Source organism: Petaurus breviceps, unplaced genomic scaffold, assembly GCF_028583685.1.
Source record: "Petaurus breviceps papuanus isolate PSGF00001 unplaced genomic scaffold, PetGlider_PUasm1.0 90769, whole genome shotgun sequence".
In the NCBI taxonomy this organism is placed as follows: domain Eukaryota; kingdom Metazoa; phylum Chordata; class Mammalia; order Diprotodontia; family Petauridae; genus Petaurus; species Petaurus breviceps.
This window is the reverse complement of record NW_027187341.1, coordinates 11,988,564-12,014,442: the sequence shown is the minus strand read 5'-3', so window position 1 is coordinate 12,014,442 and position 25,879 is coordinate 11,988,564. Positions and strand designations below refer to the sequence as shown.

Below are 25,879 nucleotides of genomic sequence, written 5' to 3'. Positions count from 1 at the left end.
AATGCTTACTTATGGTTTTAGATAGATATTGTTTATTATTTTAAGGAATGCTTCATTTATGTCTATTTTCTCTAATGTTTTTAAATAGCCATGGATGTTGTATTTTGTCAGAAACCTTTTCTGTATCTGTTGAGATAATCATGTTTTCTCTTGGTTTTGTTATTGATATGTTCAGTAATGCTAATTGTTGACCTAATGTAGAACTATGCCTACATTCCTGGTATAAATCCCACCTGATCAAGTGTATGACCCTTGGGATATTTTGCTGTGGTCTCCTTACTAGTATTTTATTTAATATTTTTGTATCAATATTCATTAGGAAAGTTAGTCTATAATTTTTTTTTCTCTCGTAACTTTTCCTGGTTTAGACATCAGCACCATATTTGTATCATAAAAGGAATTTGGTAGGACTCCTTCTTAAACTATTTTTCCAAATTCATATTCACACTTTATATAGTATTGGAATGGTTCTTTAAATGTTTAGTAGAATTTGCTTGTGAATACATCTGACCCTAGGGGGGGTTTCTAAGGGATTTACTGTTGACTTGTTCAATTTCTTTTTCTAGGATGGGATTATTTAAGTATTCTATTCTTCTGTTAACCTGGGATCTTTTATTTTTGTGAATATTCATCCATTTCACTTAGATTGTCAGATTTGTTGGCATATAATTGGACAAAATATCTCCTAATAGTTGCTTTAATTTCCTCTTCATTGGTGGTGAATCAGCCTTTTCATTTTTGATATTAGTGATTTGGTAATGGTAATTTTCTTCTTCTTCTTTTTTTTTTTTTTACAAAATCAAATTAACCAATGTTTTATCTATTTTCTTGTTATTGTTGTTTTTATAAAACCAACTCCTACTTTTCCTTATTCAAAGGTTTTTTTACTTTCAATTTTATTCATCTCTCCTTTGAGTTTCAGAATTTCTAGTTTAGTGTTTAATTGGAGATTTTTAATTTTTTCTTTTTCTAGTAGTTTTAGTTGCATGTCCAATTTATGTAAAATTTCCTCTAAGTACTGCTTTGGCTGCATATCATAAATTTTGGTATGTTGTCTCCTTGTTGTCATTCTCTTTAATAAAATTATTGTGTCTATGATTTGTTCTTTGACCCCCTCATTCTTTAGGATTTAATTATTTAGTTTACAATTAATTTTTAATCTATCTTTCCATGGCCATTATTGAATGTAATTTTTATTTCATTATTATCTAAAAAGGATGTGTTTAATATTTCTGCCTTTCTTCATTTGATTGTGACACTTTTATGCCCATATTCATGGTCAGTTTTCATGTAAGTGCCATGTACTACTGAGAAAAAGATATATTCCTTTCTTTCTATATTTAGTTTTCTCCAGAGGTCTATTTTATCTAACTGTTCTAAAATTCTATTTGCCTCTTTAACTTCTTTCTTATTTATCTTTTTATTAGATTTAACTAGTTCAGAGAAGGGAAAGTTACATTCTCCTTCTAGTATAGTTTTATTGTTTATTTCCTCCCATAACTTATTTAACTTTTCTGAAAATTTGGATGCCATACCATTTGGTGCATATATGTTTAGTATTGATGTTACTTCATTCTTTGTGGTGCCTTTTAGCAAGATATAGTTTCTTTTCTTATCTATTTTAATTAGATCTATATTTGCTTTTGCTTTGTCTGAGATTATGATGTCTACCCCTGCTTTTTTTTTTACTTCCACTAAAGCATATTATATTCTGTTTCAATCCCCTTCCCTTTACTCTGTGTGTGTATCTCTGTTTCAAATGTGTTTCTTGTAAACAACATATAGCAGGATTCTGTTTTTTAATCTATTCTGCTATGCGCTTAAATTTTGTGTGTGGGTTCATCACAGTCATATTCACAGTTATGATTACTATGTATTTCTATTCATCCTAGTTTTACCCTGTATATTCTCTTTCCCCTTTTACCCTGTCCTTCCTCACTAGTATTTTGCTTCTTATCAGTGCCTCCTCCAGTATGTTCTTCCTTCTATCAGTCCCCCTCTCCTTTTCCTATCCTTCTCCCATTAACCTATAGGGTAAGGCAGATTTTATATCCAGCAGAGTATATATGTTATTTCTTCTTTGGGCCAATTCCAATGTGTAGGGTTCAAGTGATGCCTCCACCCCCACCATCTTTCCCTCCACTATAATAATGAAATAATTTACCTTATTCTTCCTCTTTTCCCTCTCTTATCCTGGTATAATTTCTTTCTCATCCCTTAATATTGTTGGTTTTTTGCATATCATCCCTTCAAAATCATATATACTCACACTCTCTGTCTTTGTATATTCCTTCTAAATGCCCAAATAATGATACAGTTCTTAAGATTTATAAGTATCATCTTCCTGTATAGAGATGTAAACTGTTTAACCTTATTGAATCCCTTGTGTTTTCTCTTTCCTGTTACCTTTTTATGCTCTTTTGAGTCTTGTATTTGAAGATCAGACTTTTTGTTCACCTCTGGTATTTTCCTCAAGAATGCTTGAAATCCCTTTATTTCTTTGGATATTCATCCCCACCCCCCCAAAGGATTATGCTCAGTTTTGCTGGATAGGTGATTCTTGGTTGTAATCCTAGCTCCTTTGCCTTCTGGAGTATCCTACTCCAAGCCCACCAGTCCTTTAATGTAGAAGCTGCTAAATCCTGTGTAATTCTGACTGTGGTTCCATGATATTTGAATTGTTTCATTTTGTCTGTTTGTAGTATTTTCTCCTGGACCTTGAAACTCTGGAATTTGACTGTAATCTTCCTGGAAGTTTTCATTTTGGGATTTTTTAAAGGAGGTGATTGGTGGATTCTTTTAATTTCTAATTTATTCTCTGGTTTTAGGACTGGAGTCATTAGCTTCCACTTGCCTAATTTTGGTTTTTAAGGAATTATTTTTTTCTTATTTTTATTTTTTCAAATGCTTTATTAACTTCTGATTTACATCATTCATTTCTGCCAGAAATCTATGTATACTTGTGAACATATATACACACATTCACATATGTATTCATATGCCCATATACCCTCATATATAGATATATATATATTTCTAATCATTTCAACTACTGAGAAAAGTTTCATAAGTTACAATTATTGTTTTTCCATGTAGGAATGTTAATAGTTCAACTTTGATAAGTTCCTTATGATTTCTTTTTCCTGTTTACCTTCTCATGCTTCTCTTGCTTCTTGTATCTGAATGTCAAATTTTCTATTCAACTCTGTTTTTTTCAGCAAGAATGCTTGAAAGTCCTCTATTCCACTGAATGACCATATTTTCCCCTGAAACATGATACTCAGTTTTGCTGGGTAGGTGACTCTTGGTTTTCATCCCAGCTCCTTTGCCCTCCAGAATATCATATTCCAAGCCCTTCGATCCCTCAGTGTAGAAGCTGCCAGATCCTGGGTTATCCTGATTGTGTTTCCACAATATTCAAATTGTTTCTTCCTGGCTTCTTGTAATATTCTCTCCTTAATCTGGGAATTCCGGAACCTGGCTATAATATTCCTAGGAGTTTTCTTTTTGGGATCTTTTTCAGGGGGTGATCGGTGGATTCTTTCAACCTCTATTTTGCCCTATGATTCTAAAACATCAGGGCAGTTTTCTTTGAGAACTTCCTGGAGGATGATTTCTAGGTTCTTACTTTGATCATGGCTTTCAGGTAGTCCACTAATTTTTAAATTATCTCTCCTGGATCTATTTTCCAGGTCAGTGGTTTTTCCCATGAGATATTTCACATTGCCTTCTATTCTTTCATTTGTTTGGATTTGTTTAACAGCATCTTGATTTCTCATAAAGTCATTACCTTCCATTTGCTCCAATCTAACTCTGAAGCAATGATTCTCCTCAGTGAGCTTTTGAGATTCTTTTTCCATCTGGCAAATTCGGCTTTTTGAGGCATTCTTCTCTTCATTGCCTTTTTGAGCCTCCTTTGCCATTTGAGTCAGTCTGTTTTATAAGATATTATTTTCCTCAGTCAGGCTGTTGACTCTCATTTCATAATTTTCTTGCATTGTTCCCATTTCTCTTCCCAATTTTTCCTCCATTCCTCTTATCTGCTTCTTAAGGTCCTCTATGGACTGTAACCAGCTTGTATTTTCCTTTGAAGCTTTTAGTGCAGGAGTTCTGACTTCACTGTCTTCCTCCTGTTCCATGCTTTGCTCCTTTTTGTCCCCAAAATAGGAGTTTAATGTTGGAATCTTCTGTCTGCTTTGTTTCCTTTGCCTGCTCATTTTGCCACTCAATGATTTGATTTTTGGGCTTTTTGCCACAGTAGGACTCTGCCACCAGACAGGAGCTTTTGTCCCAAATGCTGGGGTTTTCTCAGCTGCTGGAGGTATTAGATGAGTGCCCTCTCTGAGGTCTCCACACGCTCTGGCAAGCTGGACACACACCCCAGGACCTCCACCCTAGACTGCAATCCAGATCCAAGAAGGTTAAAGCAAGAGCGATTACCCCTCAGACTGGTGCTTGGTCCCCCTACACTCAGCAGGCCAGGAGCTGAAGCTGCCATGTGGCACTGGCTGGCTGTGCTAGTGTCTCAGTGGCTTCTCGCCCCTGGGATAAAAGCCATGCACTCCCATTTACTGGTCCCAAAGTCCAAACTGCACTGACCTCTCACTTTGTCCTTTGCATCTGTGTGTTGATAAATCTGGAAATGGCCACAACTGCTGCTGATCTGGAGTCCCTCTGGCTGGCTGCTGGTAAGGCCCGTCCTGGGACTAAAGCCTTGGCATTGGGCTGCTCTGGATTCCTGCCGGCCTGCCAGGCTGTCCTCAGCGGGAGGTTAGCTTCTCTGTGTCATTTGTGGGTTCTGCAGCTACAAAGTTTGTTTAGAGTCCCCTTTTTACATGGATTGGGGAAGGCGGAAGCCAGAGCCATGAGGAGGTCCTGCTTCTACTCTGCCATCTTGGCTCCGCCCTCCCAGACAGCTCAAGGAATTATTTTTTTCACTGAGCTTTTGTTCCTCCTTTTCCATTTTGCCAATTCTACTTTTTTTTTGTGTTTGTTTGTTTAAATTTTTATTTTTACATAGGGAAAATCAAATATATATTTAACCCAATTTGTTTGCAAGTTCCTTAGCTTTTGCCTTTTCCAGCTTGGTGATATGAGCCACTGATTTTGAACCCAGAACATTTCCACCCCAGTGACTATGGATCTCATCATATCTATTGTTATAATTGGCTTCTACCAGCTCAGTCAGGACTCCCTTATCTTCAGGGTTAACCTGTGTGAAGGCAATGCTTGTGTAGTTCTTTCTGTGAACTAAGTGACCAAGTCTCACTTTACCTTTGATAATACAGTAAGGAACCCCATTTTTTGGCACAAGGCAAGCAGGAAGACCACTAGCTCAATGGGGTCCATGTCATGTGCAATCACTACCAACCGTGCTTTCTTGTTTTCTACCAGAGTAGTAACAGTGTTAACACCTGCTCTGAGAACAGGTGGTCTCTTAGTGGGGACATCTCCTTTGCCTGCAGCCTTTTGTTCAGCCCAAGCCAGCAGCTTTTGCTTCTTGTTTTGCTTTGTCTTGGGTCTGTACTTGTGAGCCAGTTTAAACAGTTGAGTAGCTGTCTGACGATGCAAAGCTTGGGTGAACTGGCTAATTGCTAGTGGAACCTTCAAATGCTGGTAAAGGATAGACCTTTGGCTCTAAAGTCTGATGTGCCAAGGCCACTTGACAAGTTGAGTAAGGTCCCTTCTGGGCTGGATGTCTGGACCAATGCCAAAATTCTTAGGACGCTTCTCAAACAAAGGATTGACCACTTTCTTGGCCTCTTGCTTCTTCAAGACAGCAGGGGCCAGAGCCACCTTCTTCCCCTTGGCCTTCTTCCCTTTTGGTATCTTGGCTGGCTGAATGAGAAAGCCCAATTCTACTTTTTAAGGAGTTGTTTTCTTCAGTAGATATTTATAAGTCTTTTTTTTTTTTTTTTTACATTTTGTTGTGCTTCCTTTACTAAGCTGTTGACTCTTTTTCATGATTTTCTTGTATCACTCTCATTTATTTTCCCAGTTTTTTTCCTACCTCTCTTTTTTTGCATTTTAAAAAATCCTTTATTTGTTCTCTTCTATTTTTTGGCAGGGGGAGAGAGCAATTCACATTTTTTGAGACCAATTCACATTTTTCTTTGAGGCTTCACATGTAAATAGTTTTACATTGTTGTCCTTTTCTGAGTCTGTGCTTTGATTTCCTTGTCACCATAGCAACTTTCTATGGTCAGGTTCTTTTTTTTGGTTTGTTTTTTGGTCATTTTCCAGCCTATTTAATGGGTTTTTTTTGAAAATTAAAAGGATTTTATTGACTTTATGTGCTTTTGCAGAAAAGCCTTGACATGTACAAGTTAGACGTTGGGAAGAGATTTATATACATTGTATTCACACAGCAATTTTTAAACTTTGGGTCAGACAAGGTGTTCATTTCAATAGGACTTCCACATTATTACAGACACAAACAAAATTGGTACACTACATTCAGAAATGAAATTGGACAGAACTAGACAGAGTATTCTGATGTATGCCAACCTTAACATCTCAACATGCACCACCTTCACACGGCCTCAGAAATATCTGCTGTATATTTATTAAAATATTGACTCAGAAAATGAATCTTGAGGTCACATGTGATTGCTTATAAAATAAAACCTCTTTTCCTAGTGCTATGTGTTTCGTTATAGAAAAATATTTTTTTTAAAAAAATCAGTGCTCTTCAAGGTGTTTATTTCAAAACTAGAGATCATGCAGTCCAAAGAACAGGTTCAATGCAGTGATTTTTTTTTTCATGTAGACATCATTGTAACGCTTTATCAAACTGGATTCTTGCTTGGGTGTATATATCAGCCACAACCAGACTGGCCATGTTACAGTCTCCTAGGATTTACAACTGATTACAGAGGAGAATGGATTAGAACATTTTCAAGTGCTGGGTACACACGTTCATGATTTGTTTCTAGTTCAATAATCAGAAAAACTGCTGGAGTAACCGTGCTAGAATTAGGAGTGAGCGAACAGAGTCCAGAGCTCTTCCTGAAACAGGAAGAAAATTAATCTGAACCTGGTAACCCTTGAGTAGATTTGTTTATCATAAATAAATATCAAAAAATTGGTTTCATGATTGAGTTCTTATTAGGAAATTATTCAAATTGTAGTCTGTTTCCTCTTTTCCCTACTGGGCTTGTGTAAGATACGTTGGATCAAAACAGTGATATTTCACAAAAGACCACTGAGCACTGTTAGAATGAGCCAATTTTCTTTTTTCTTTTGTAATTAACTTTTATATGAACATTTAGAGTCTAAAGAAAAGAAGTCTCTCTAATAAGCTACATACAGCAGTTTTATATTTCAGTGTTTCTCTTACCATGATATACAATGTATACCATAAAATTAATTAAAGACAATTACTTGTCACTTAAATCTATGTAGGCACATGACAATTCCAACTTTATTTGAGGGGTGAAATCTTCAGGGGTATCATGATTCTTGATTCCGTTTCCTGAATTAGGGGCACTGTGTAATATACCAATTCTTCCCAGCCGTGTTTATGCCTCGCAGCATTCCGGGTGTCTTCCCTGGACTGCAGGTCTTTGTAAGCCCAAAGACGATGCACCATATATAATTGCCCAATCTGAGAGAAAAACCCTCCAACTTGCTTCCTCATTGTCCTGCCTAAAACGAATTGCACGAACCCAATAGTTGCTCCATTCAATCATTGTTCCTGGCCTAAGTTGGTAAGACCTGAGTTCATATATATTAGGCCCTGGCCTGGGGACAGGTTCACTCCAGAAGCTGAACTCCAGTAGCAGCTGGTTCTTCCGAGAAAGCAGCATGCTGCCTCTCTCCTTACGGAAGGCCACAAATTCCTTATTTTCTCTGAGCTTACTCATGACCTCATTGAGGGCTGGGTAGCCTCCCTCATACCGCCAGAGGTGGACAGCCTGATCTTGCTCCCCGTACCACATATTCCAAGTGCCCACCAAGGTACAAGGGTAGTGTTTCTCTTCATGAATATTTGGCAGCACCTCTTGACAAATTTTGTTGTATGCTTCCAGGCATTCTGGCTTCACATTGTGAAACTGTATTTTGTACAGACTACTTGTTTCTTTTTTGGCTAGGAGATTGAAATGAGCATCTTTTCTTGGGTCAACTTTCTGGACAAATAAAGATTTCAGCCAACTATCTTCCCGAGGTCTGTTTATAGAAGTTGTCAGGCCCCTGAGGGCCGGCCACAGGCGGTGGGGGGGGGGAAGGCGCTCCCAGGGACTGCAGCACTCGCACCCCCATCTTGCTCTGGCGCCTCCGCTCTCCCCCCTCCCCCCGAGCCCGCCGCCCCCTCCCCCATACCAGCACCACTCGACCTATTTAATGGTTTTTTGCATTGAACTCTTTTATAGGGGTGAAGTGGGGAGCTAACCTCAGCTTCTTGCACTGGGAGGCTAGAGGCCCGGCCTATCATTTGCTGTGCCAGGGCTGTGGGGGCCTGACCACTTACCTACTGAATTGGGACTGTGAGGTCTGACTGCCAGCCTACTTACTGCTCCCAGGTTACAGTGTCTGGCAACTGGCCTGCTGTGCTGAGGACTTGACGCCTCACAGTGTCCTGCTGCCACTGATCTGTTGTGCTGGGGCCTTAGTTGCTGACCTGTGCTGGGACTTGGGGTCTCCCATTGGCTTGCTGGGGCAGGGCCTAATGCTGACTTGGCTGGACACCTTCTGCACTGAGTGTTCCCTTTTTACCCAAGTGAGTCAGAACTTTTTTTCTGGTCTTCTAAGTTGTCTTGGCCTGGAAATTTGTTTGATCCCATCTTTTTGTTGGTTCTGTCAGTTCAGAATCCTTTTTCAGGCATTTTTTTATAGTTGTTTGAAGAGTTCGGGCAACTTTCTACCTTATTCCTCCATCTTTTTTCTGTTCCCCATTGCAGATCAAAGCTTCTAAGTTAGTCAATTTTGGGCTTGGTCTGTGATTGGCTGCTTAATTCTAGCCTAGGTGAGATAGAAGACCTAGTCTCAAAAAATAATAATAATTGTTTTCCTTTACAGCATTGTAATTAATGTATAAATTGACCCTCCCCTCCACTTTACTCAGTTTTAGTTCATTTAAGTCTTTCCAGGACTCTCTAAATGCACTTCCCATTGTAATTTATTATGGCACAACATAAATAAATGAGTGAATAAAAAAGGATTTATCAAATTCTTGCTAAGTGTCAAGCACAGTTGCAGGCATTAGAGAAAAGAACAGAAGAAACTAGACAGTCTCTTCTCTCCAAGAGAGAAGCAGTTTAATTAGGGGAACATAATTCAGACAGAAAAGCTGGGAAGTCCTAATGATTTACCATCTATGCTACAGGCAGCATCCACAGATCCTTAGATGATGTCATTAAGTCAGATGACATTGGTGGGATTGGCATCTTAGGGAGATAGGGCAGATAGTAAGGCACAGAGGACAGATGGCAAGTCTTGGTAGTCCTCCATCTCACTAGAAAGATTATGGTTAGTGACTTCCCTTAAATTTAATCCATGTGAACGTTAAAGCAGAGTTCTGGAAGACTTCAGCTGAGGAGGGAGCAAAGGAGGAAGGGAGCTTCTGGTGGTGGTGGGTTTTCCTGCCAATGGGATGTTCAGTCATTCTTCAATTGATTGGTACCCACTGTGTTTCCAGTACTGTGCCACAGTGGAAAAAAAAAAGATGCTGTTATTATTTCTGTGGACACTTTCCCTCTGTTTGTGATCTCTCTTTTTTTTTTGCTTTTTGGAGGGCAATTGCGGTTAAGTGACTTGTCCAAGGTCACATGGCTAGTTTTTGTGTTTAGTGTCTTAGGTCGGGTCCGAACCCAGGTCCTCCTGACTCCAGGGCCGATGCTCTATTCACTGCACCACCTAGCCACCCCTGTCTGTGATCTCTTTAAGAGATATGCCTTGTAGTCAAATTGAGGTTTATGAAGACTCTTCTTTCTGTTGTGATTATTGGCATTTTCAGTTATGGTGACATTAAGGTCAGTCACATCACTAGCTAGCAACTGTGGTTAAGAGTTTGTTTTAGGAAGAATTTGAAACATGGTACGATTAGACTTGCTTATTTATCAGTTTTCTCCGCATTCTTATTAGTCTCGTTTCTTCAGACAGTTGAAAGCTAACTGAAAATAAATCTAATTAATTGGCACATACATACTATGTTTTTGCATTTATGTATGTGTATATTATATGCATATATGTGTATATTGTATGAATATATTTATGTGTATGTATGTATAGATTTTGCATATAAATTGGAATTTACTTTTTGTTAGATTGCTGTTTTGTCATAAAATAACTACGTTCATGTGAAGTTAATTTTCACATAATTCATTACTTTTAAAATTTTTATTTTTTATTTGTTTTAAATTTTAAAAACAAATTTGAGTTTTAAATTCTTTCCCTTCCTTAAGCCCCCTTGCCCACAATTGAGAAGGCAAGCAATACTTCATATAATTTTTCTGAATTTCCAATCAATGATGAAAAATTCTTACTTTTGCTCAAGGGGTTGTTAATGAAGGCTGTTTCAAACATAGTTGTAATAATATTGACTTTTAAAAATATCCTAGGTTTGTAGAAATATCTGTATATATGGAAATCTGTTTTTTTGGTTATTGGTTTTTTTTTTCTTTTTGGAGGGCAATTGGGGTTAAGTGACTTGCCTGAGGTCACATGGCAAGTGTCTGGGGCGGGATTTGAACTCTGGTCTTCCTGACTCCAGGGCTGGTACTCTATTCACTGCACCACCTAGCTGCCCCATGGAAATCTGTATAGGTTTAATTTTTGAATTTCCTTTTCTCTTAACTAGCTAAGAAACTTACATCATGTTTACTTTGATAATAAACATCTATTCAAATTATAGTTGGAACTATGAGTCTGACTCTATGGAAAAATATAACTAGAATTAGTTTTTATTATTATTTCTCATTTGTTCTTCCAAACATTTGGGATACTTTATAGAAAAATTTAAATCACGAGTCAAAAGCATGCAAAAGGTTTAAGATGCTTCCGTTAGTTTACCATGATTAACCACTTTTGTTATTGTACCTTATTTACATGTATACATATATAATCTTTTTAAAAACTCTTTTAGATTTAGTATTTGGTGTTGTGGGAAAGGAAATTTGCTATTTGTGGTCTGATCAGAAGCTTTTACTTCTTACTTCCTTCAAGAGGCTTGTCAGCAGCATCTTTATCCCTATTTATTACCCTTAATCTCAGATACTTAGTGACCCTAGGCTTTGTGACCCTAGGCAAGTCACTTAATTTCTTTTTGCCTCAGTTTTCTCAACTGTAAAAATGAGGATAATAACGGCACCAACCTTGCAGAATTGTTGTGAGGATTAGATGAGATATTTGTAAAGAACTTTGCAAACCTTAAAGTGCAGATAAATACTAATGTTTGTTATTGCTATCATTATTGTGTGACTTCTCCAAGGTTACATTAATAGTAAGTGGCAGAGCCAAGATTGAGAACAGGTTTTCTGACTCCAAATCTGGGGCCTTTCCGCTGTGTCATGCTGCCTTTGTTGTTGCTCTGTTAATGGACTTAATCTAAGGGCCATTTAAGTAGACTACATCTTGTTGTTGTTCAATTCATTTCAGTTGTGTCTGACTCTTCGTGACCCCCTTTGGGTTTTTTTGGTCAAGATTACAGGAGTGATTTGCCATTTCCTTCTTCAGCTCATGTTATAGATGAGGAAGATGGGACAAGCACAGGGTTAAGTCGCTTTCCCAGGTTACACAGCTAGTAAGTATCTGAGGCTGTATTTGAACTCAGGTTCTTCTGACTCCAGTCCCAGCACTCTATCCACTGCACTACCCAGACATTCACCCAGCTTTAAGTCAGTCCTTCACAAATGACCCTGCTAGGGAAAGTGCCATTTCAATTTAATTCAGTAAGTATTTATTAAGCATCTTATATGCAAGGTACTGTGCTAGGCTTTAGTCTTACAAGGATAAAAAAGCATTTGAGTCTTGACTTGTATAGTCTTCTAAAGCCTCAGTTTCCTCATTTGTGAAATGGGGAGTATTATGAGCCATCTCAAGCTTTTGAAAGTATCAACTGACTTAATGCTTTTGTAAAATGTAAAATTCAAGTGTAACATCTTATTCTTTTTGGCATTTAATTTTCATCATTATTTAATATAGTTCCAAAGAATAGGTAAGATATTGTTTGAGGGATATATAAAATTAACCTTTCACTTCTAGGTGGTGGATAGTAGCCTAAATTGACAAATGCAATTAATTGAGCATTTGATGGCCTTGGTGGAAGGTGGCTGCCATTCCCTAATCATGTATTTATAAGATCTACGTGGATATATTACAAAACTCCACAATTATCACTAATTGGTATCCCTCAGCAGTAATCCCCCAGTAACTCATTGGGTCATTGCCATTTAACTCAGAGGTCACTCTTAAGTACAACTAATGCTACTTGGACTGAATGTGATTGAAGTAAAACTGTTGCTGTTAAGGGCCAGAATGAGGTTAATTGCTTCTTTTATTTTATAGGACTTTTTCTTTTACAAAGGACTTTTACTATCTACCATCTCTTTTGACCAAATTAACAAGTCTGCTAAGAGCAGCAGTCAGATTTTCTAATCTCCATTTTATGGATAACTTGGTCAAGGCCATAGAAATAAATGCTTGCACAGCTAGGCTGCAGCCTAAGGAATCTGACTTAGTTCTGCAGTCCCTGTTAACTTCTTTTCAAAAGAAATATAGAAGTGATAACTGTTTTGCAGATTATAGAAATTAAGGAAATCTTATAGCATGTATCACAGAATTTTAAGATGTCTGTGGCCCTGGGGAGTTTCCATGACAACATTCTCCATCTTTTCCAAGAAAGAAACAGTATGTGTGTGCATCCCCATAACAATCATTTCTTTGCTTTTCCTTCACCTTCATATTTTTGCACTGTCCTGTGGAGCAGATGCCCTCAATTACTAACCTGTTTTGTAGCAATAAAGGAACAGGTACACTTTGGACCTATTCATTTGGAATTGGTTGTTGGTGTTTCAAATTATGTTTAGCCAATTATCTACTTCCTGAGATTTAGTAAGAACATTTCAGGTACTTAATGAGGAACATTAGCAAGTGTTTCAGCTATATTGAAAAACATATATTTTATCTATGTCCTAAACAGTTTTGATTTTTCCTTCAGGTTATTTTCTTAAAACTATCTTGTTGTACAAAATTGTCAGCTGAGTAAGGACACATTTGAATAATTATATTATAAAAATTGCACTCTTCTAGTTTTATTTATTTGTAAATGTCTGGATGAGCTGCAAAGAGCTTATAATAAAGTAGATCAGAAATTACATTGAATTTGGAAACTAGTCTGATATAAATATATTGTAGGCTTCAATGAAGCTTTTAAAACAAATTTTATACTTAGCCATCTAAACGGAATGCTATTTAAAACTTAAAATGTCAGCTTATTAGACCTGAGTTTTAAAATATTTCTTATATAGTTGTATAAAAATATAGACCTTATACATATGGATTTTTTCATTTGTTTGAATCTGTTTTATAGTACCTTAATTTCTCATAATGTAATTAGCATCCATTTGTTCCAAACTAATTTTGAAAGAATTATTCTCTTCAGTGAGTTTTTGAAATTCCTTTTCCATCTGACCAGTTTGACTTTTTAAGGCATTCTTCTCCTCATTGGCTTTTTGGACCTCTTTTGCCATTTGAGTTAGTCTATTTTTTAAGGTGTTATTTTCTTCAGTATTTTTTGGGTCTCCTTTAGCAGGTTGTTGACTTGCTTTTCATGATTTCCCTGCATCATTCTCATTTCTCTTCCCAATTTTTCCTCTACTTCTCTTACTTGATTTTCAAAATCCTTCTTGAGCTCCTCCATGGCCTGTGAGCAGTTCATATTTTTCTTGGAGGCTTTTGATGCAGGAATTTTGACTTTGTTGTCTTCCTCTGGTTCCATGTTTTGGTCCTCTTTGTCCCCCCCCCCCAAAATAAAAAAAGATTCTGTGGTCCGATTGTTCTTCTTCTGTTTGCTCATCTTGCCTGTCAGTTACTTGACTTTTGAGCTCCTTGTCACAGTAGAACTCTGCTTCCAGAGTGGAGAGAGCTGTGTCCCAAATTGCTTGGGTTTTGCACAGCTGTTGTCAGAGCTAAGAGGAGGGGGCCCTCTCTACAGCCACCACAAGCTCTGGACCCTGACGTTCCTCACCCCAGGATCACCACCCAAAACTGCGATGCATATCCAAGCAGGTCAAAGCAAGAACAATTACCCTTTGAATGGTTGCTTGGTCCCCCTACAGTCTGTAGGCCAGGAGCTCCAGAGGCAGCCACATATCAGCAGCTGCAGTCACCGTGCCATGGCCACCACCTCTGCTGCGCCAAGGTTAGGAGCCAGACCATGCTCTTCTTTTACCCTGTTCCAACAGAGTTCCCTACTGATCTTTTACTTTCTCTTTGGCATTTATGGGTTGAGAAGTCTTGAAACCACCACAGCTGCTGATGATTCACTCTCCTGAAGTCAGCTCTGGCCATACTAGGCCATGAGTCTGGGCTGGTGCGGCTCATATGGGACAGCTTGTCTCCCAACCTGGTGTGATAGACCCTTTCCATCAGCCTGCTAGGCTGCCTTCAGCAGGAGATTTGTTCTGTAGCTCTAAAATTTGTTTAGCATAATTTTTTTTATAGGTATTGGAGGTGATTGGAGCAGGAGCTCAAGCAAGTTCCTGCTTTTACTCTTCCATCTTGGCTTTGCCCCTTATACATATGGATTTTTAAAACTACAGTAAAATAGATTAGGGCTTGGTGCAGTTAACACAAATATGAAAGTAAACATAAACTTATTTTGTCATCCTGTAGAGAAATAAATTTGCTATATTGATGTTTTTCTTTATGAAACTAACATCAGCTTCTCCAAACTTCTGAGAGTAAAACAGTCTGAAAATAAACTAATCAGTGACAGTCTATCCCTTTAAAATCTATTACTGAAATTATTATTGCCTAATGTCAATCCTTTTGTTGAGATGATATGACTTTGTCCCGCAAAATTAGGTAGGCTTGAAGATCTTTTAAATTAGAATTTAACTATCTCTGCTACCCACTGGAAAATATAAGCTAGATAAGGATAAAACTGTCTGAAAAAGAAACTATTATTAGACTTTACCTCAATTTAAAGGTATTACTGTGTTTTTCCAGCATGGATTGTGGTATAGGGAGGAAGGATGGGAGAGCTAGAGATCTCAAGTTGATGTTTCATAATGAGGCTACACTATTTTAAGACAAAATACACTCATATTAAAATATAAACATAAAACATGAGTTTTTTATGTAGCAGGAATACATTTTGGCCATTTAAAATGAGCACATACATTTAAATGTTTTGAAATCTTATTTTATATAAAATTGGTCACATTAAGAGCAATATTTAGTACTTAAGTTTTAACATTTTCCAAGCATGTTTGCAACCCTGCTATGATTATTCTAAAATGCTTAGTTTCACTGCACATTGTCCCCTGAGGAGGTTCCCATTTCGTGAATGAGGACACTAAGTCACAGATTAAAGCCATTTGCCTAAGGTTGTACCACAGACTAGGAACAAAACTGGAACTGGGGCACAGAATTTTTTTTTTCTTTTTAGGTCATGCTGCTGATTTTATTGTGGAAAGGCTTTTTTTCTAAATGTTGCTATAAAGATGCCATGATATTTTCTGGCTGGTTCAGAAGAACAAGGGAGAAATTTGTCAGGACTTTGTCCTTTCCCAGTTGTTGTCTGAGACAATTAGATCTATGAAAAGTATGAGTCTCAAAGGACTGGAAATTCCAGAAAGAACCTTTAGAGGTTAACCAGGTCCTGTTTTGAGGTAGAACCACAAAAGCTCTTCCACGTCAGAGACCTTCATATACTTTAAAGTAGCTAATATGACCCACCAAGTCTTGTTTTCTCTAAGCTAAATGTATAACTCCATTTTATTTGGCTGATCCTAATAAAGTAAGATTTAAGGACCATCAGTATTCATGTGCCTTCCTCTGAATGAACTCTAGCTTCTTCACATCCTTTCTATCAAGTGAACCTCCAGAATTTGAATCTAAGTGCCCTACTTATGATCAGACTAGGGCAGAGTACAGTCACACATTTAGCATGAGGCAGTAGAAAGAAAGTTCTGGCTTTGGAGCCAGAATACTTGGGACCAAATCCTAACTGTGTGTGACCTGGGGTGAATTACTTCAACTCTCTGGACTTGGGTTTCCCCATCTGTCAAGGGATGGGGATGGACTAACTTTCTTTCCAATTCTAAATTTATGAGCCTATAAACCGTTCTATATATATGAGAATCTAACTTATCTTTAAATTTCTCTAGAAAAAGGACATTCCACCAATCCCTCAGTATTTCATTATAGTGTTTAACAACTAGTCACCCAGAAATATTTGAAAATCTGTAACATAAAATGTCTTCTGTTCATTTAAACAAATTCTTTTATTCTATGCTCAGAGAACTGGTATATATTTGGAATGTACTTCCTTTTGACCTCTTCTGCAGAGAAACCCTCTCTTCCTTTAAGACTCACCATCTTCTTCTACATGAAGCCTTGCTCCATCACCCATTAGTGCCCCCCCTTTCTAATTACCTTGTATTTATTCCCTTTCTATTTATTCTGTGTATACTTATATGTATACTACTCTCCTTCCCCCGCCCCCGCCATTAACATCCTTGAAAGAAAATATTGCTTCATTGTCTTTCTGAGCATTTCCAGCATATAGCACAGTGCCTAGCACATAGTAGGAGCTTAATGCTTGTTCTCTATATGGTTTTTTCTCATAGATCTGAAGAACTGTTCTTTAACATCAGCTGACTGGTAGGTTGCATTTTGTTTAGCATTCCCTACTACACATGTTATGTATATCTAGTGGTATATAAGCTTATAAAGATAAATTATAACCCCCCTCTAAAGGCCTACTAAGGTACCTCTTTATAGGGTGGAGTTGACCCTGAGTTCTTGAAGGTTATGCAAATCCTTTCATGTTGGAAGGATCTTGGGGATAGCTGCATTGATTTGTTGTATGTTTAACCTAGCCTAGCAAAGTTTTAAAGACCAGATCAAGCTGACCATAAAGTTGGCTACAAGGTTATGGGTTTTTTCAGCTCCCCAAAACTATTTACTTCAATTTACTAAAGTATGGAGAGGTTGTGATCTTTTTTAGGAGTACCTACAGTGATGAAATCGCAGCTTTTTAGAATATTGAAGAAGTAAGTGACAATGAATGATACCTTATGCTTAGGCAGTGCCTTATGAATTATAAAGGACTGCCCACAACTACCCTTGGACTTAGGCATTGCATCTCCATAGATGAAGAGATTGAGCCTTATAGGGGTTGTGACTGGCCTAGCATTATTTCTAGTAAATGAGTTAATATACTGCCCCAGAGCTGGTGACTGGCAGGTCCAATCATTTCTGTTATGCTTTGTTGCTGCTCTGCATATAGACTATGATGAGATGTGATGTGAGACATAGAAAACATGTATAATAGAACCTCTAGAAGTTCTTCAGAAGCTCAAAATCTGTTTGAGGAGACAGAGTAAATGTGTAGCTTCAGTCACACTGCATGTTATTTCTCATCATGCAATCTGTATCCTAATCAAACCAGTCTACTTGCATGTCCCCATATGAAACATTTCATTTCCCAGACAAACCCCCAAGAATGGAATATATTTCCTCTTCACCTCTGCCTCTTAGATCTCCTTGCAAAGCTACAGTGGGAGGAGTGTTAAACTCAGAATCATAGGGCCTGGGTTCAAATCCCAGCTTACCTACTTACTAGCTATGTAACCTTTAAAGCATGGGTTGTTCTGAAGTCTGCAGTCCTTTGTAGACCTACTACTAGTGGCAGTGTTGGACTTATCAAAGATTATTCCATTTATTGACTATCAAAATTTTCTTCCTTAATAAACATAATCAGTTTACATGAATACTCTTTGATTTTATAGCATATGGTATTTGAGATCTCAATGAAGAATTTTTCCAAAAAGGTTTTCTAAGCTTTAAAAAGTAGTGTAGTAGAGTAGTAAGTTAGTTGTGTTTCTCTCAATTTGATAGTCAGCTTTTGTTAGCCAATAAGCGTCTTCCTTGATGAACTGTGAGGTCTTTTCTAAATCTCAGTCTGTGATTTTTGATAGACATCTCTCTTTAGCTGACATGCCAGCTTGTCTCAGTTGCTGAAGTTTTATTCTACACACCTCTTAATACTGTAACTAAGTAACTGTATTGTCAGAAATGTGTAGGAAGACAAGTTAAAGAGCTTTGGTTGATCTTTTTTTGTTCTGAGAAAACCCCAATTCTTTTTAAGGATAGGGGGAATAATTGATCTTAGAACTGGATGGCATTTTAATATGATCTGTTTTAGCCTTCTCTTCTGTTATGTACATTTTTATAAATGTAGTAAATTGGGCAAAGGGAGCTTATGTCTGCAAATGTCATTTTAAAAAATGCTTACTTTTCTTTAGACAGTGAAAATATTCAGTATTATCAGAAATTTAGATGCTATTGTCAGAAATAGGGTAGTTTCTGTTTTGTATTTATCTGTCTTTGATACCTTCATTCTTCCTTTTTGAAAGGTTTTATTTAAATAGGGAACATTTTGTGGGTATCTCTTTTTTGTTGTTGTTGCCCCCTTGCATATTAAAAATTAAAAGCAGGAGGGATTTCTTTCTTTTCTTTTTTTTTTAATTTTTTAAGCACAATGCTTCTGGAAAGTTGTACCTAGACAGAGACATAAGCAGTATTTCACACAATTAAAATTTGGATTTAATATTTAACATTTCATTAGTTACTTGCAAGAAAGGGTAGAAACATGTGTTAGCAAATGTCACTGAACTGAAAGAGAGCATGCCTCAGAGAAGAGTTTGCAGAACAACAGATTATATGAATTGTGCAAATACAAAATGGGGTAGATTGCCATGTGGAGGTCTGAAAAATACCTAGAAGAACTAGTAGAGAACTAAATGTTTGTAATATTGTATTATAATGTAAAAATACATATCATACTGTATTGTATAAGTAGGACCAAAGTTCAAAACAGTAAATACCATTATGATCAAAGGATCTTTTTAACAAAAAGATTTAAGAAAAATCATTGGTTTCTTTTATTTCAAACAATATTCAAATCCCAAGATTTACTTTTTTCATAAAGATTCTTATATAGAAAGAGTAAGATTACGAAGAGTTGGACACACCAGAAAAACAAGTGACTAATACAGAAAGAGGGTACAGGACTTTCAGCAAAGAACTGGAGAATACTGGAATCTTTAAAAGATAGGAACCTACTGCTCATAGTCATGGAATTTTAGAACTGGATAGACCTTAGGGAGCTTTTAGTCTTTACACCCTCATGTTACAGACAAGGAAACTTATATAGAGAGACATTAGATGATTTATCCAGGATTGTATAGCTAGTTGGTGGCAAAGCTGATGTTAGAAGCATTATTTTTAATCGTTGAGTCAATAAGAATTAATTAAGAGCTTACTAAACGTTGTGCCAAGTGCTGGGGATGCAAAAAAAGTGGAAAACAAGTTGTTGCCCTCAAGGACTTTACATTTTCATGGGAGAGACAACATGTAAATAAATAGGGACATACAAAATAATTACAGAATAGATGGAAGGAAAGTTTGTGAAATACTTAATATGCATAAATTGCCTTTTTCAGTTACGAATTTTTAGGATTTAGTAACATTGAGTGACATAATCCTGTTCTGGGTTCTGTGCATTCAACAAAGTACCACTGAAAAGTTCTGAGACTTTTAAACATAAAACATGTTACTTCAGCTATAAATCTAATTTGAGTAGCTTGTGGGGAAAAAAAAATCTAAAGAAACATTTCCCAAACCTAGATCCAGAAATGTGAGATTGTACTGTAATCAGTATTGTTGCTCTAATTAATGGTGTATCTTTCATTACTTATTTAAGTGGATAGATATATGTTCTCATCAGTGAGAAGGCTACTTCCCATTGTATCGATTTTGCTTTATTCATGCCTCCTCCTGCCTTGTTGATGCCCTTTCACTAATCCTTAGCACAAATTTTGCCTAATACACTAAAGAACCTCTTCTGGTTCTTTTAGTATTTCATAAATACCAGTGTAGCACTGGGGGTAGCTAGACCACTCAGTAGATAAAGTGCTGGGCCAGGAATCAGGAAGACCTGGGTTCAAAGCTGGCCTTTGATACTTAATGGCTGTGTGACCTTGCACAAGTCACTTAACCTCTTTTTTGCTTAGGAGGCAGCTAGGTTGTTCAGTGGATAGAGTTTTGGGCCTGGAGTCAGGAAGACCTGAATTCAAACCCAGCTTCAGGCATTTATTAGATATGTGAACCTGGTCAAATCACTTAACTTTTGTTTACCTTCACTGGAGAAGGAAATAGCAAACAAAGGTTTTCTTTGCCAAGAAAACTTTGTGGACAGTATGGTCCATGGGGTCACGAAAAGTCAGACATGACTGAACAACTGAACAAATGTAGAACTGGTACTACCAGTTCTCTTGCTTTTGCTACATGCCCACTTCATGTTTTTTCCTAATTATGTATGCCCTTAATGTTTTTTATATCACTTTTTACATCCAAGTCATTGGATGTTATGGCCTTCTTAAACTCACAGTGAATTTTCCATTGGCCCTTGGGTAACCTGTGATCTTGAATATTCAGAGATTAGGATTTTTTTTATTTATAGAAATAGACATTACAAGGAGAAAGAGAGACTTTAAAAATGGGAGGTAACAGCTTAGAATAATTTAATTCAATTCAACAAGTATTCATTAAATGTTTCTGTGTGCAAGGTACAATGTCTTTTCTCCAGTTAGATCTGGTCCTGTCTTCTGCTTGCTATACATTTTTTAGTCCAGCTCATTGTTCACCTGTGATTCCTATCTAGAACTGGTATATCTCTGGACAGCCTACTCATCCAACTGTTTGTCAAAATCTAGGCAAGATGAATTCTTCCACTTGTTTTTTCTGTGTATATAGTTAGGCAGATTTCTTTAGAATAACATGGGATTTCATTAAAGGGTTCAGTAGGGTTCTTTGGCTTGGCATAATAAACACAATGTCATCTGCAAACAGAGCTTGCTTTTCTATAGGAATTCCATGTTCTGTTTGGAAGTTGTGCAATATACTAACTACAACACTGGTGGATATCTTTGGTAAACATACATCTATTTCCCCGTTTAATGTTTCGTTTTATAATAATGATCTTTTTTCAGTGATCTAATATCCTTAAAGTTAGAACTGTCAAAGAATTTCATATACATTTTTTAACATATTCATGAGATACCTTTTTGGAGGAAAGCATTTAAGGCTGGGTTTGTCACTAGAACCAGTATTTTCTTATAATTATTTTCTATATTACCCAGACATTTGTGTGACTGGGAGAATAAGATTTGTTACAGAAAATTATAAAAGCTCTACTTCTTTCTTCTCATTTTTTCATAAAGGGTACTCTTCATAGATGCATATGCTATTCTTACAAAGGTTTATAGTGATGAAAAAGTAGGCCTTATAGGTAGACAATTTATGATATCTTGGTCACTTTTTTTTTTTGGATAATAGAATTGCTTATGAACTTACCATTCTTTCAGAATTCCTCCCTCTTTGAAATATCTTGAAAATTGATCCCTGCATTTAAATTGTGTTGTCACTTTTCTTCTGAATGTATTTGCTAGACTTAACTATTCTTAACCAAGTTAATTTTCCTAAGAGCTACTATCACTTTTCTTAAATAGTACTTTGGATCATGAAGGATATAATACAAATGTGGTTCTACCATCATTGCTAGTGAGGATAGATTGTCACATAAATCTCAAGAGATCTATTCAGTTTCCTAGTTGTTTATGTTTATGCTTCTAATTCCATCAGTGGATTATCTCTGAATGATTTAGTTAAGTTGACTCTCATGCCAAACGTTTTGAAGGATTGTTTTTTTTTTTCCAGCAGCAGCTTTTTGATGTTTAAGGTGATGGAGCTTCTGTTATACTATTCAGTGCTATACAAATAAACTTGTTTACTAAAATAGTGTTGCCCTTAGATGTCATGGTGTAGCAAGAACAACGGTGTTAACTGACTGAGGTAGCCTTTAGACTTCCTGTGATTCTTCATTTTGGTGACTTATGGATCACTAAATCATCTTTAACAAATATAGAGATTCAGAAAATAAATGTCTTTACTTTTGTTCATTTCCCTTTTATTGCTGTTAACATCATTAACCTGCTTAGGTTGGAACTGCTTGTAATTTCAACAGTGTCTTCTATTTTTAACCTTTCTGCTAATCTGTTTTTGATTTTGACCTTTGCTTTGACCAGCCCACTATCTGACAACACGTAAACAGATAAGTGGTTGTGCAGTGACCCTCACATTGGTTACTAGTATATTCCCTGTTTGTTACTATGATTTTTTTTCCGATTTTTTTTTTGTTCTTAACTGTGGGCAGGACCTTCTGACTCTCTTCTTTCAGTATCCATATTCTATGTGGTTATGGATTGTGTTCAAACCTTTGACCTTTGCAGTATTTTTTGGACCAAAAATCTGAACAGCCTGAACCAAAATGAAACTTTGCATGAACAGCTGAAATAAGTCAACTATATGATAGATGGTCTTTTAATTTCAGTTGTTTTAGTCCCCAAATCTTATGGAAACACAACTGATATTATCTTCCATGGAGTAAGTCAGAGAGACCACAAAGATGTTGGAAAATCCCAGCTCAGCCATGTCATGATCCATTAATGTCTGAGGGGAGAGAATTAGCATATATCATCTGTAATAATCTTGTTGCCTCTCAAGTAATACTATGAATCCTCTTACATTAACTTTCAAATATTTTTCAAAACTTTAATTTCAGTTTTCTCCCTGATTTTTAGTCTAAATTTCCTTTTTCAGATCTATTTTATTTATTAAAAGTTACACGTGTATTAGTTGCGAATCTTGAATGCTTGATTTGGTCTCGATTCTAAACCAGGTGAAAGGTCTTATACCAGGTGATTTTCCTCTAAACTTCTGGTTGTGGTTATTTGAAAACAAATCAATAGGAGAAGTGATGGTGACTAAAAGAAAGTTGAAGAGGAAAGGAGCATGACAGCAATTATCCTCTGGTAGTATTTGTGTTACCATAGGATTCAGGAAATACATTTTCATTAGCAGAGAGTAGATTTAAAGACAGAAATCCAAGGATAAGGATTAATGGTTATCTTTCTGTGGATGGATAAATGTTATTCTCCTTGTCATACAGTGTTTTATGTTGAACCGATGCTTATTTAATATTTTCTTAAATGATACAAAGGAGAAGGGGAACAGGGAAATATTGAAGTTTACAAATAAATGGTACTTAACTTTTTGAGTAGTGAAATATCATAGTAATAGGAATAAGCAATAGAAAGAGGTCTCAAAGTTTTGAAGTAGCAGAAAAGTGGTAGATGAGTTTCAGTTTGTAGCTCTGGAGCATACGTGTAGTGGATTTTTTTTTATAGCACAGGAAACTTTATTACTTTGGTAAAGGTTAAGGATTGTCTGGCTGTAAGCAAAACCAACAGGAAAAAAATAGATCATACAGCCATAGCTGAGTGTTGAGACTCACATTATTATAACCAGGCCCAACATGGGGATTGTGTTATCCCAGAATTTGACTTCTTTTAAAGAGAAACCCCAGATTTTCCCAGGATAAATGTCAAAGGGTGGAGAGGTGATGGTCTAAGGTAAAGGATTGGGAATGCACTGAGACTAACAGATCATGTTCATGATAATCTCTAATTCCACTCCAAATTATCAGAACTATGTTTATAAAATGATGGATTTGTGCTTTTTATTATATTTGTAGTAGACGCTAATAGTAGGTAACATTTATATAAAACCACTTTGCTTTATAAATATTGACCCATTTTATCCTCACAACAACCCCTGGAGGAACAAGTGCTATTTTTTATTCCCAGTTTACAATAGAGGCAGTTATGTGACTTACCCAGTTAATGAAGTGTTAGTAAAGTGTCTGAGGCTGAGTTTGAACTCAAGTATTTATGACTCCAGGCCCAGCACTTAATCCACTGTGCCACCTAGTTGCCCTCAAGTTTGCCACACGAGAAAAGAATACTGACATAATTACTCCCTTTTCCTTTTACATGAATTGTGAGGTGAGAAGAAGGAACAAGTTGAGGTGGAGAAAGGTTGCATTTGAGTTAGTTGTGCGCTGCTCGTTATCTTACAGACAGCTGGAGATTTCATACAACCCCGAATCTCATAGTTCAATAAGATTTCAAAAACTATTTACTCCAACTGATAATTCCTGCACCAAGGGGTTACCTAGCTTGATACACAGACAGCTGTACTTTGGGGGTTTTATGAGTACTTTTTTATAGTTCCATTTTATCTCTTGCTCTCAGTTCCTACTTCTTGATATTATCAAGATACCTTCATATGCCAGTCCCATTGTTCTAATCTGCTGCTTCTATTCTGTTCTGGGTTCTGAAACCAGGATGTTCAAACTTGTTAGATTTACATGTGTAACAGGGTCATTGCACATGGAAAGTAGAATCTGAGTGAGGGCCAGAGAGGCTGTCTTGTGAGTAAAATTCTTGAGATTTAGCACATTATGACATTCGTTTTGACAGAACAGATACCCTTTTTGCTACCTTTGGGGTTCCTGGTTGTGCTTGAGATAGGTAAAGTTGCCTGCACACAGAGTTATGGAGGGAAATATGATATGACTAGGTGTTATATACACATGCACACACAGACATGGAGTTTGCTTAGTTTTTATCAATGCGAAGTCAAAATATTTTGTTCCAATGATATTTTCAGTGTGTTTAGTTACTCTATTAATTTGGAGAGATTGGTGTGAATAATGTGTAGTTAAATGTTAGTCTGGCTCTGATGAAGAGGAACAAACTCATTTGAAAATGTAACTAGAACTAACTTCTTTAGCACAGTATTCAACATTTACCACTCTGTTATCTATCTAAAATCCTTTTCCATGCTCCTTACTTTTCTGGTCCACATTAGTTCTGTGTGAACTTTATTTTTCTAGTATTCATTTTAATGAAAGATTTCTGTTTTCCATTCACAAGAAATTCTTCTGCTGTCTTAAACTTCATAAAATTTTAAACTTCTCATTCTCTTCACTCTTATGGTCTTGTCAGCATCCTCTCTTTCTTCCTCCTCTTCAATGCTCCTCTTGTAAAACAGCCTTTCCACCACTCTCTGGCTGTACCTTTTGTTCCCTTCCTTTGATTCCTTTTTGAAACTTATTTTCTCTGGGAAATTTCCTCTCAGTTAACTATGGGCCTAACCCCTCCATATGCTTAGACTTAAAAGAAAGTTGAATGTTATGTACCACAGGAGGTATAGTTTGGATTCTTATGATTGCTAACACTTTCCTGTCAAAGTTGTGGGCCAGAGTCTGAATGAGATGGTGAGATGAAAGGGTAGAATTTACATTTTGAAAGTACCCTCAACCCTTGGGCCCTTCTCTCTAATTAAGTTTTTCATTTGGACTCCTTAAAAACAACACGCTTCCTCCAGAATAAGTTCATCACCAGAAAGCTCATCGTCATAGAAATTACTTCAGCTTTGATACTCAACTCTTCTGATGACTTTTCCCATCCAATTGGAGGGCTGGAGGGCAGAGTACTGTGCAGAGCTCCTCCCAAGGCCTCCCTTCATACAAGACTCAGAATTGTCCAGCCAGCTCATTTTCCACTAGCTGCTCTGTTTGGTTTTGACTCTGTAAACATCATGTCCCAGGACAGGTACCTTCTGACACCCCCTTTCTCTTTTCAACTTCCTGTTGTGCATTTTCTTCCCTGATTGGATTGTAAGCTGCTTGAGGGGAGAGACTATCTTTCTTTTGCTTATTTGTATTCCCAGAGTACACAGTACC

The 25,879-nt window shown here is 36.8% G+C and overlaps 1 protein-coding gene and 1 pseudogene across 3 annotated transcripts in view; one reads left to right on the top strand and one right to left on the bottom strand.

Moving 5' to 3' along the window:
* Positions 1 to 25,879, top strand: part of VWA8 (von Willebrand factor A domain containing 8) — a 442,846-nt gene that overhangs the window by 52,538 nt on the left and 364,429 nt on the right. The window lies entirely within an intron of this gene.
* LOC138146645 (protein NipSnap homolog 2 pseudogene) lies at positions 6,257 to 8,262 on the bottom strand (annotated as a pseudogene).